At 50.3% G+C, this 10,000-nt stretch overlaps 1 protein-coding gene across 1 annotated transcript in view; it reads left to right on the forward strand.

The window, feature by feature from the left end:
* si:ch211-191i18.2 (uncharacterized protein LOC564095 homolog) overlaps positions 1-10,000 on the forward strand; it is a 16,897-nt gene that overhangs the window by 745 nt on the left and 6,152 nt on the right. The gene's annotated exons all lie outside the window — the stretch shown is intronic.

Here is a 10,000-nt window from a genome sequence, read left to right on the forward strand (position 1 = left end):
CCTTCCCTCCTCCCCTCTCTTTCTCTCCTCTCCTTCCCTCCTCTCCTCTCTTTCCTCCTCTCTTTCCTCCCCTCCTCTCCTTCCCTCCTCTCCTCTCTTTCTCTCCTCTCTTTCCCTCCTCTCCTTCCCCTCCCCTCTCTCTTCCTCCTCTCTCCTCCTCTCTCTCTCCTTCCCTCCTCCTCTCTTTCCTCCTCTCCTCTCTTTCTCCTCTCCTCTCTTTCCTCCTCTCCTCTCTTTCCCTCCCTCTTTCCTCCTCTCCTCTCCTTCCTCCTCTCCTCTCTTTCCTCTCTTTCCCCTCTCTCTCCTTCCCTCCTCTCTCTCCTCTCTTCCTCCTCCTCTCTTCTCCTCTCTCCTCTCTTTCTCCCTCCTCTCTCTTTTCCCCCTCCTCTCCTCTCTTTCCCTCCTCTCCTCCTCCTCTTTCCTCCTCTCTTTTCCTCCTCTCTTTCCTCTCCTCTCTTTCTCCCTCCTCCTCTCCTCTCCTCCCTCCTCTCTCCTTCTCCCTCCTCTCCTCCTATCTCCTCTCCTCTCTCCTCTTTTCCTCCTCTCCTCTTTCCTCCTCTCCTCTCTTTCCTCCTCCCCTCTCTTTCCACCCTCTCTTTCCTCCTCTCTCTTTCTCCTCTCCTCTCTTTCCTCCTCTCTCTCTTTCCTCCTCTCCTCTCTTTCTCTCTCTCCTCTCCTCCTTTTCCTCCTCTCTTTCCTCCTCTCCTCTCTTTCCTCCTCTCCTCTCTTTCCTCCTCACTTTCCTCCCCTCCTCTCCTTCCCTCGTCTCCTCTCTTTCTCTCCTCTCCTCTCTTTCCTCCTCTCCTCTCTTCCCTCCTCTCCTCTCTTCCTCCCTCCTCTCTTTCCTCCTCCTCTCTCCTCCCTCTCCTCTTTCCTCCTCTCCTTTCCCTCCTCCTCTCTTTCTCTCCTCCTCTCTTTCCTCTCCTCTCCTCTTCTCTCTCCTCCTCTTTCCTCCTCTCCTCTCTTTCCTCCCTCTCCTCTCTTTTCTCCTCTCCTCTCTTTCCTCCTCTCCTCTTTCCTCCTCTCCTCTCCTCTCTTTCCTCCTCCTCTCTCCCTCTCCCTCCTCTCCTCTCTTTCCTCCTCTCCTCCTCTCTTCCTCCGCATCTCCTCTCTTCCTCCGCCTCTCCTCCTCTTTCCCTCCTCTCTTTCTCTCCTCTCTTTCCTCCTCCTCTCTTTCCCTCCTCTCCTCTCTTTCCTCCCCTCTCCTCCTCTTTCCTCCTCTCCTCTCCTCTCCTCTCTTTCCTCCCCTTCCCTCTCTTTCCCCTCCTCTCCTCTCTTTCCTCCCCTCTCCTCTCTTTCCCTCCTCTCCTCTCTTTCCTCCCCTCTCCTCTCTTTCTCTCCTCTCCTCTCTTTCCTCCCCTCTCCTCTCTTTCCCTCCTCTCCTCTCTTTCCTCCCCTCTCCTCTCTCCTCTCCTCTCTTTCCCTCCTCTCCTCTCTTTCCCTCCTCTCCTCTTTTCCTCCTCTTTCCTCCTCTCTCTCCTCCTCTCCTCCTCTCTTTCCTCCTCTCCTCCTCTCTCTCTCTCTTCCTCCTCCTCTCTCTTCCTCCTCCTCCTCTCTTTCCTCCCTCTCCTCTCTTCCTCCTCTCCTCTCTTTTCCTCCTCTCTTTCCTCCTCTCCTCTCTTTCCTCCCTCTCCTCTCTTCCTCCTCCTCTCTTTCCTCCCTCTCCTCTCCTTCCTCCTCTCCTCTCTTCCTCTCCTCCTCTTTCTCCTCTCTTTCCCTCTCTTTCCTCCTCTCCTCTCCTCCTCTCTCCTCTCTTTCCTCCTCTCCTCTCTTTCCTCCTCTCCTCTCTTCCTCCTCTCTTTCCCCTCTCCTCTCTTTGCCTCCTCTCCTCTCTTTCCTCCCTCTCCCTCTTTCCTCCTCTCTCTCTCCTTTCCCCTCCTCCTCTCTTTCCTCCCTCCTCTCTTTTTCCCTCTCCTCTCTTTCCTCCTCTCCTTTCCTCCTCTCCTCTCTATCCTCCTCTCCTCTCTTTCCTCCTCTCCTCTCCTCTCCTCTCCTCTCTTTCCCTCCCCTCTCCTCTCTTCCTCCCCTCTCCTCTCTTTCCCTCCTCTCCTCTCTTTCCTCCCCTCCCCTCTCTTTCTCTCCTCTCCTCTCCTCTCTTTCCTCCCCTCCCCTCTCTTTCCTCCCCTCTCCTCTCTTTTCCTCGTCCTCTCTTTCCTCCTCTCTTTCCTCCTCTCCTCTCCCTCTCTCCTCCTCTCTTTCCCTCCTCTCCTCTCTTTCCTCCCTCTCCTCTCTTTTCCTCCTCTCCTCTCTTTCCTCCCCTCTCCTCTCCTCTCTTTCCCCCCTCTCCTCTCTTTCCCTCCTCTCTTTCCTCCCCTCTCCTCTCTTTCCCTCCCCTCCTTCCTCCCTCTCTTTCCTCCCTCTCCTCTCTTTCCTCCCTCCTCTCTTTCTCCTCTCCCTCTCTTTCCCTCCTCCTCTCCTTCCTCCCCTCTCCTCTCTTTCCCCCCTCCTCTCCTTCCTCTCCTCTCCTTCCTCCCCTCTCCTCTCTTTCCCTCCTCTCCTCTCTTTCCCTCCTCCTCTCTTTCCTCCCCTCCCCTCTCTTTCTCTCCTCTCCTCTCCTCCTCTCTTTCCTCCCCTCCCCTCTCTTTCCTCCCCTCTCTTTCTCTCCTCTCCTCTCCTCTCTTTCCTCCCCTCTCCTCTCTTTCCCTCCTCTCCTCTCTTTCCTCCCCTCTCTTCCTCCCCCTCTCTTCCTCCTCCTCCTCTTTTCCTCCCTCCTCTTTCCTCCCTCCTCTCCTCTCTTTCCCTCCTCTCCTCTCTTTCCTCCCCTCTCCTCTCTTTCCCTCCTCTCCTCTCCTTCCTCCCCTCTCCTCTCTTTGCCTCCTCTCCTCTCTTTTCCTCCCTCTCCTCTCTTTCCCTCCTCTTTCCTCCCTCTCCTCTCTCTCCTCTCTTTCCCTCCTCCTCTCTTTTTCCCCTCTCCTCTTTCCTCCTCCTCTCTTCTCTCCTCTCCTCCTCTTCCTCCTCTCCTCTCTTTCCTCCTCTCCTCCTCTTCCTCCCTCCTCTCCTCTCTTTCCTCCTCTCTCTCTCCTCCCTCTCCTCTCTTTTCCTCCTCTCTTTCCTCTCTTTCCTCCTCTCTCTTTCCTCCCTCTCCTCTCTTTCCTCCCTCTCCTCTCTCTCCTCCTCTCCTCTCTTTCCTCCCCTCCCTCTCTTTCCTCCTCCTCTCTTTCCTCTCTCCTCTCCTCTCTTCCCTCCTCTCCTCTTTTCTCCCTCTCCTCTCTTTCCTCCTCCTCTCTTTCCCTCCTCTCCTCTCTTTCCCTCCTCTCCTCTCTTTCCCTCCTCTCCTCTCTTTCCTCCCCTCTCCTCTCTTTCCCTCCTCTCCTCTCTTTCCTCCTCTCCTCTCTTTCCCTCCTCTCCTCTCTTTCCTCCCCTCTCCTCTCTTTCCTCCTCTCCTCTCTTCCTCCTCTCCCCTCTCCTCTCTTTCCCTCCTCTCCTCTCTTTCCCTCCTCTCCTCTCTTTCCTCCCCTCTCCTCTCTTTCCTCCTCTCCTCTCTTTCCTCCCCTCTCCTCTCTTTCCCTCCTCTCCTTCCTCCCCTCTCCTCTCTTTGCCTCCTCTCCTCTCTTTCCCTCCTCTCCTCTCCTCCTCCTCTCCTCTCTTTCCCTCCTCTCCTCTCCTTCCTCCTCTCCTCTCTCCTCCTCTCCTCTCTTTCTCCCTCCTCTTTCTCCTCCCTCCTCCTCTCTTTCCCTCCTCTCCTCTCTTTCCTCCCCTCCCCTCTCTTTCCTCCTCTCCTTCCTCCCCCCTCTTTCCCTCCTCTCCTCTCTTTCCCTCCTCCTCTCTTTCCTCCTCTCCTCTTTTTCCTCTCCTCTCTTTCCCTCCTCTCCTCTCTTCCTCCCTCCTCCTCTCTTTCCCCTCTCCTCTCTTCCCCTCCTCTCCTCTCTTTCCTCCTCTCCTCTCTTTCCTCCTCTCCTCTCTTCCTTCCTCCTCTCTTTCCCTCCTCTCCTCTCTTTCCTCCCTCCTCTCTTTCCTCCTCTCCTCTCTTTCCCTCCTCTCTCTTCCTCCTCTCCTCTTTTCCTCCTTTCCCTCCCTCCTCTCTTTCCCTCCTCTCCTCTCCTTCCTCCCCTCTCCTCTCTTTCCCTCCTCTCCTTCCTCCCCTCTCCTCTCTTTGCCTCCTCTCCTCTCTTTCCCTCCTCTCCTCTCTTTCCTCCCCTCCTCTCTCCCCTCCCCTCTTTCTCTCCTTCCCTCCTCTCCTCTCTTTCCCTCCTCTCCTCTCTTTTCCTCCTCTCCTCTCCTCCTCTCTTTCCCTCCTCTCCTCTCTTTCCCTCCTCTCTCCTTCCTCCCCTCTCCTCTCTTTCCCTCCTCTCCTCTCTTTCCTCCCCTCTCCTCTCTTTCCCTCCTCTCCTCTCTTTCCCTCCTCTCCTCTCTTTCCTCCCCTCTCCTCTCTCCTCTCTTTCCCTCCTCTCCTCTCTTTCCCCCCTCTCCTCTCTTTCCCTCCCTCTCCTCCTTCCCTCCCTCTCTTTCCTCCCTCTCCTCTCTTTCCTCCTCTCCTCTCTTTCCTCCTCTCCTCTTTCTCCCTCCTCCTCTCCTCCCTCTCCTCTCCTTCCTCCTCTCCTCCTCTCCTCCCCTCCTCTCTCCTCCTCCCCTCCTCTCTCCTCCTCTCCTCCCCTCCTCCCTCCTCTTTCCTCCTCTCCTCTCTTCCTCCCTCTCCTCTCTTTCCTCCTCTCCTCTCTTTCCTCCCTCTCTCTTTCCTCCTCTCCTCTCTTTCCTCCTCCTCTTTCCTCTCTTTCCTCTCCTCTCTTTCCTCCCTCCTCCTTTCCTCCTCTCTCTCTCCCTCCTCTCCTCTTTTCCTCCTCTCCCTCTTTCCCTCCCTCCTCTCTTCCCTCCTCTCCTCTTCCTCCCTCCTCTCTTTCCCCTCCTCTCCTCTCTCTTCCTCCTCCTCTCTTTCTCTCCTCTCCTCTCTTTCCTCCTCTCCTCCCTCCTTCCCTCCTCTCCTCTCTTTCCTCCCCTCTCCTCTCTTTCCCTCCTCTCCTCTCTTTCTCTCCTCTCCTCTCTTTCCTCTCCTCCCCTCTCTTTCTCTCCTCTCCTGGTTTTAATTTCCTTCTCCTTGTGGATCTGTGATGATGAAACTTCATGTTTGGTAACAATTTACACACACAGAGACACACACACACACACACACACACACAGAGACACACACACACACAGAGACACACACACACACACACACCTGTGTGTGTGTCTCTGTGTGTGTCTCTGTGTGTGTGTGTGTGTGTGTGTGTGTGTCTCTGTGTGTCTCTGTGTGTGTGTGTGTGTGTTAGCAGGAAGACCACCTGCTGGTTTAAATGTAAAACCAGATGAACTCCAACAACTACTACAAGTACATCACATGAAGAACTGGCGATGTACTTGTTGGTACTAGTACATCACCAGTACTTCATGTGTGAAGTACTGGTGATGTACTAGTACCAACAAGTACATCACATGAAGAACTGGCGATGTACTTGTTGGTACTAGTACATCACCAGTACTTCATGTGTGAAGTACTGGTGATGTACTAGTACTACACCTCTCTGATACTGGGAGACGGGGAGGTCATGTGACCTTCAACATCCACACACTCCTTCCTCACACACAAATATGTATATATAAATATATCACTATGTATATATAAATATATCACTATGTATATATAAATATATCACTATGTATATATAACTATGTATATAAATATATATATATAACTATATATAAATATGTATATATAACTATGTATATATAAATATATATATATAAATATGTATATATAACTATGTATATATAAATATGTATATATAAATATGTATATATAACTATGTATATATAAATATGTATATATAACTATGTATATATAACTATGTATATATAAATATATATATAACTATGTATATATAACTATGAATATATAACTATGTATATATAAATATATATAACTATGTATATATAACTATGTATATATAACTATGTATATATAAATATATATAACTATGTATATATAACTATGTATATATAAATATATATAACTATGTATATATAAATATATATATAACTATGTATATATAAATATGTATGTATAACTTTGTATATATAACTATGTATATATAAATATATATATATAACTATGTATATATAAATATGTATATATAAATATATATAACTATGTATATATAACTATGTATATATAAATATATATATAACTATGTATATATAAATATGTATGTATAACTTTGTATATATAACTATGTATATATAAATATGTATATATAAATATGTAAATATATGTATTTATAAATATATATATATAACTATGTATATATAAATATGTATATATAAATATATATAACTATGTATATATAAATATGTATATATAAATATGTAAATATATGTATTTATAAATATATATATATAACTATGTATATATAAATATGTATATATAAATATATATAACTATGTATATATAAATATGTATATATAAATATATATAACTATGTATATATAACTATGTACACTACCGTTCAAAAGTTTGGGGTCACTTAGAAATGTCTTTATTCTTCAAAGTAAAGCTGTTTTTTCAATAAAGATAACATTAATCATAAATACCCTCTCTACATTGTTAATGTGGTAAATGACTCTTTTAGGTGGAACGTCTGGTTTCTAATGACATGTCTCCAGAGGTGTATAGAGGCCCATTTCATCATCACTCCAGTGTTCTGATGGTATATTGTGTCATCGCCTTAGAAGACTAATGTCTGATTAGAAAACCTGTGCAATTATGTTAGCACAGCTGAAAACAGTTATGCTGGTGATATAAGCTATACAACTGGCCTTCCTTTGAGCTTGAAGTTTGTAGAACAAAATTAATATTTCAAATATTAATCATTATTTCTAACCTTGTCAATGTCTTGACTATATTTTATATTCATTTGATAAATAAAAGTGTGATTTTTCATGGAAGACACGAAATTGTCTGGGTGATCCCAAACTTTTGAACGGTAGTGTATGTACTGAACGCCCACAATGCACTGGGGCTTCTATTGGAGGCAGATGGTGGAGGTCGTGTGTGCAAAGGAGGAAATACACGCTAAGCCTAGCCTAGCACACAGGCTGGAGCAGAGGGAAACTGTTAGCCTAGCCTAGCACACAGGCTGGAGCAGAGGGAAACTGTTAGCCTAGCCTAGCACACAGAAAGGAGCAGCGGCACACTGTTAGCCTAGCCTAGCACACAGGCTGGAGCAGAGGGAAACTGTTAGCCTAGCCTAGCACACAGGCTGGAGCAGAGGCACACTGTTAGCCTAGCCTAGCACACAGGCTGGAGCAGAGGCACACTGTTAGCCTAGCCTAGCACACAGGCTGGAGCAGAGGCACACTGTTAGCCTAGCCTAGCACACAGGCTGGAGCAGAGGGAAACTGTTAGCCTAGCCTAGCACACAGGCTGGAGCAGAGGGAAACTGTTAGCCTAGCCTAGCACACAGGCTGGAGCAGAGGCACACTGTTAGCCTAGCCTAGCACACAGGCTGGAGCAGAGGCACACTGTTAGCCTAGCCTAGCACACAGGCTGGAGCAGAGGGAAACTGTTAGCCTAGCCTAGCACACAGGCTGGAGCAGAGGCACACTGTTAGCCTAGCCTAGCACACAGGCTGGAGCAGAGGCACACTGTTAGCCTAGCCTAGCACACAGGCTGGAGCAGAGGGAAACTGTTAGCCTAGCCTAGCACACAGGCTGGAGCAGAGGCACACTGTTAGCCTAGCCTAGCACACAGGCTGGAGCAGAGGGAAACTGTTAGCCTAGCCTAGCACACAGGCTGGAGCAGAGGGAAACTGTTAGCCTAGCCTAGCACACAGGCTGGAGCAGAGGGAAACTGTTAGCCTAGCCTAGCACACAGGCTGGAGCAGAGGAACTGTTAGCCTAGCCTAGCACACAGGCTGGAGCAGAGGCACACTGTTAGCCTAGCCTAGCACACAGGCTGGAGCAGAGGCACACTGTTAGCCTAGCCTAGCACACAGGCTGGAGCAGAGGGAAACTGTTAGCCTAGCCTAGCACACAGGCTGGAGCAGAGGCACACTGTTAGCCTAGCCTAGCACACAGGCTGGAGCAGAGGCACACTGTTAGCCTAGACTAGCACACAGGCTGGAGCAGAGGAAACTATTAGCCTAGCCTAGCACACAGGCTGTAGCAGAGGGAAACTGTTAGCCTAGCCTAGCACACAGGCTGGAGCAGAGGCACACTGTTAGCCTAGCCTAGCACACAGGCTGGAGCAGAGGCACACTGTTAGCCTAGCCTAGCACACAGGCTGGAGCAGAGGGAAACTGTTAGCCTAGCCTAGCACACAGGCTGGAGCAGAGGCACACTGTTAGCATAGCCTAGCACACAGGCTGGAGCAGAGGGAAACTGTTAGCCTAGCCTAGCACACAGGCTGGAGCAGAGGGAAACTGTTAGCCTAGCCTAGCACACAGGCTGGAGCAGAGGCACACTGTTAGCCTAGCCTAGCACACAGGCTGGAGCAGAGGGAAACTATTAGCCTAGCCTAGCACACAGGCTGGAGCAGAGGGAAACTGTTAGCCTAGCCTAGCACACAGGCTGGAGCAGAGGCACACTGTTAGCCTAGCCTAGCACACAGGCTGGAGCAGAGGAAACTGTTAGCCTAGCCTAGCACTCAGGCAGGAGCAGAGGGACACTGTTAGCCTAGCCTATCACACAGGCAGGAGCAGAGGCTCACTGTTAGCCTAGCCTAGCACAAAGACAAGGCAGAGGATCCTGTTAGCCTAGCCTAGCACACAGGCTGGAGCAGAGGGAACTGTTAGCCTAGCCTAGCACACAGGCTGGAGCAGAGGCACACTGTTAGCCTAGCCTAGCACACAGGCTGGAGCAGAGGGAAACTGTTAGCCTAGCCTAGCACACAGGCTGGAGCAGAGGGAACTGTTAGCCTAGCCTAGCACAAAGACAAGGCAGAGGGTCCTGTTAGCCTAGCCTAGCACACAGGCTGGAGCAGAGGGAAACTGTTAGCCTAGCCTAGCACACAGGCTGGAGCAGAGGCACACTGTTAGCCTAGCCTAGCACACAGGCTGGAGCAGAGGCACACTGTTAGCCTAGCCTAGCACACAGGCTGGAGCAGAGGGAAACTGTTAGCCTAGCCTAGCACACAGGCTGGAGCAGAGGCACACTGTTAGCCTAGCCTAGCACACAGGCTGGAGCAGAGGCACACTGTTAGCCTAGACTAGCACACAGGCTGGAGCAGAGGGAAACTATTAGCCTAGCCTAGCACACAGGCTGTAGCAGAGGGAAACTGTTAGCCTAGCCTAGCACACAGGCTGGAGCAGAGGCACACTGTTAGCCTAGCCTAGCACACAGGCTGGAGCAGAGGCACACTGTTAGCCTAGCCTAGCACACAGGCTGGAGCAGAGGGAAACTGTTAGCCTAGCCTAGCACACAGGCTGGAGCAGAGGCACACTGTTAGCATAGCCTAGCACACAGGCTGGAGCAGAGGCACACTGTTAGCCTAGCCTAGCACACAGGCTGGAGCAGAGGCACTGTTAGCCTAGACTAGCACACAGGCTGGAGCAGAGGGAACTATTAGCCTAGCCTAGCACACAGGCTGTAGCAGAGGAAACTGTTAGCCTAGCCAAGCACACAGGCTGGAGCAGAGGCACACTGTTAGCCTAGCCTAGCACACAGGCTGGAGCAGAGGCACACTGTTAGCCTAGCCTAGCACACAGGCTGGAGCAGAGGGAAACTGTTAGCCTAGCTTCAGCACACAGGCTGGAGCAGAGGCACACTGTTAGCATAGCCTAGCACACAGGCTGGAGCAGAGGGAAACTGTTAGCCTAGCCTAGCACACAGGCTGGAGCAGAGGGAAACTGTTAGCCTAGCCTAGCACACAGGCTGGAGCAGAGGCACACTGTTAGCCTAGCCTAGCACACAGGCTGGAGCAGAGGGAAACTATTAGCCTAGCCTAGCACACAGGCTGGAGCAGAGGGAAACTGTTAGCCTAGCCTAGCACACAGGCTGGAGCAGAGGCACACTGTTAGCCTAGCCTAGC

This window comes from Pseudoliparis swirei, chromosome 1, assembly GCF_029220125.1.
Source record: "Pseudoliparis swirei isolate HS2019 ecotype Mariana Trench chromosome 1, NWPU_hadal_v1, whole genome shotgun sequence".
In the NCBI taxonomy this organism is placed as follows: domain Eukaryota; kingdom Metazoa; phylum Chordata; class Actinopteri; order Perciformes; family Liparidae; genus Pseudoliparis; species Pseudoliparis swirei.